At 43.1% G+C, this 2,500-nt stretch overlaps 1 protein-coding gene across 1 annotated transcript in view; it reads right to left on the bottom strand.

Annotated features, from left to right (window-relative positions):
• Nucleotides 1-2,500, bottom strand: part of LOC143285612 (uncharacterized) — a 32,846-nt gene that overhangs the window by 18,323 nt on the left and 12,023 nt on the right. The gene's annotated exons all lie outside the window — the stretch shown is intronic.

Here is a 2,500-nt window from a genome sequence, read left to right as displayed (position 1 = left end):
TATTGTAATTTGTAAAGCGCTCAAAACAAATTTGTTTCATTCAGCGCAATATGAATTTAGTATTATTATTATTATGAAAACATTAGAGGCAAAACAGCAGTCATATCCAGGCATACAGTTGGTTCTCTCTTTCAGAGATAAATCATGTGCCCCCCCATTTTACCCCAGCATCACACATGACAGTTATCCTAGACATGCACAAACCAGTGAGCAACAATCCAAACTTTCGTTTGTTACAAATGGGGAGGAAGGTGGCAGAATGGTCAAGACGTTCATCCGTCAATACAGAGTCCGTGAGGGTCTGGGTTCGAATCCCGCTCTCGCCCTTTCTCCCACGTTTGACTGAAAAATCAAACTGAGCGTCTAGTCGTTCAGATGAGACGATAAACCGAGGTCCAGAACAGCATGCACTTGGCGCCCTGTAAAAAGAGAACCCGTGGCAACAAAAAGTGTTGTCCTCTGGCAAAAGTGTGTATAGGAAGTCCACTCTTGATTGGTACACAAATGTATATGCATGCACTCAAGGCTTGACTACAAGGCCACTGGGTTATGCTGCTGGTCAAGCATCTGCCTGGCAGATGTGTAGCGTATATGGATTTGCCCGAACGCAGTGACGTCTCCTTGAGAAACTGAAAACCGAATTTGTTACAAATATGGACAAATTGGAAAGTAACTCAGCTATTATAGATATATACATATATGTATGTATGTGAGCGTGCGTGCGTGCGTGTGTTGTGTGTGTGTGTGTGTGTGTGTTGATCTTGGTTTTTCGAACTTTAATATGTTAGTAAAATGAATATCACACACACGCACGCACACACACACACACACACACACACACACACACACACACACCATTAATCTGTCCCTCTCAAAACCCACTTTACCTGGGACCGCAAAAAAGTAAGTCAATGGAGTCACGTGACTTCCTTTGCAAGCAAGGCTAGGGCTGTGCCGGTCTGGTGTATTCCCGGGGACCGCTACGGTAGCCGGACTGGCCTAGCTGGAGGTGTGAACACACCAGTGGACTGCTGTCAGTGAACAGCACATCCCTCGGTAGACCAGTTAAATTGCGTCCAGCAGCAACATCCCACAAAACAACAATTTCCATCAATATACCGGTGTCAAGTGGAAGAAGAAGAAGAATTATCTATTCATGCAAACGTACCGCAATCGTCTTAATACCTGCATTTCCAAGGGGAGGGGGGGAAAAAACACCCCTGTTCCCGTGTTCAGTTGCTGTTTATAAATCGTTTTAGAATTGAATGGTTGTTGTTTCTTGTCCTCATTTAATTATACAACTGTGCTAAACTGGATGGAGTTGTTGGAGATTATATCCTGGAGTTTATTTGCTGCATGACATAGTTGAAACGGTGCTTCATTTTCTTCGTCAGTTCTTCAACGTTATATAAGGTGGCCTTGTGTTTTTGACGATGCTCAGTTTTTCGGCATATTCATATTTTCGAAATGTTTTCAGATCTGACATGCTTCTGAACTGATAAACAAATAAAAACAAGAAAAAAAATTCTGTCTCGTGTGCATGTGTGTGTCATCACAGTTGCGTGCATGAGCTTAAGCGTACATACGTGTTTGTGAACGAATGTTTTTGTTTATTTGTTTTTTTTGTACAAGTGTGCGTGGTCATGTGTCTGTGCGTTCCTAGTGTATATATAGACGTGTGTGCTTGTACATGCCCGCGTTTATGAGGGAGTTGGAATGCGCACGTAAGCTCTGTGAAACTGTGTCACCGCATGCAATGTACAGTACGGTGAGTGTGTGCCTGTCAGCAAAAATCAAAGAGGAAAACGACTAACTGACACATCCTTCACTGATTACCCTGCACACATCATTTAGTATGTAAAAAGAAAAACATTTGCCGTAAGTTAATATTGCATTTTGAGTGAAACAACTGTGTGTTGTGTGTGGTGAGTGTATTTGTGTGTGGAGGTGGGAGTGAGTGTGTGTGTGTGGATGGGTGGGTGTGAGTGGGTGTGGGTGGGTGGGTGGGGGGAGAGTGAGTGTGTGTGTGTGTGTGAGAGAGAGGGTGTGTGTGTGTGTGTGTGTGTGTGTGTGTGTGTGTGTGAGTGAATTAGAATCATAATTATTTATCATGAACCGTGAACAAAAGGTGTGCAGACACGACAACAAAGGACAAGAGCCAACCAAAGTGAATGTCATCGTGTTTCTTTGAAATATGAATGTAGGAATAATTCATATTTTACCAGCTTTGTATTTGTATTTGTTTTTATCACAACAGATTTCTCTGTGTGAAATTCGGGCTGCTCTCCTCAGGGAGAGTGCGTCGCTACACTACAGCGCCACCTTTTTTTTTTTTTTTTAATTTGAAGAAGTGGATAATTTTGCCAGGAACAAACCTTTTGTTGCCGTTGGTTCTTTAACGTGCGCTAAGTGCTTGCTGCACACAGGACCTCGGTTTATCGTTTCATCCGAATGACTAGCGTCCACACCACCACTCAAGGTCTAGTGGAGGGGGAGAAAA

This window comes from Babylonia areolata, chromosome 9, assembly GCF_041734735.1.
Source record: "Babylonia areolata isolate BAREFJ2019XMU chromosome 9, ASM4173473v1, whole genome shotgun sequence".
NCBI classification, from domain to species: domain Eukaryota; kingdom Metazoa; phylum Mollusca; class Gastropoda; order Neogastropoda; family Buccinidae; genus Babylonia; species Babylonia areolata.
The sequence above is the reverse complement of the archived record's forward strand: the minus strand, read 5'-3'. Positions and strand labels throughout refer to the sequence as shown.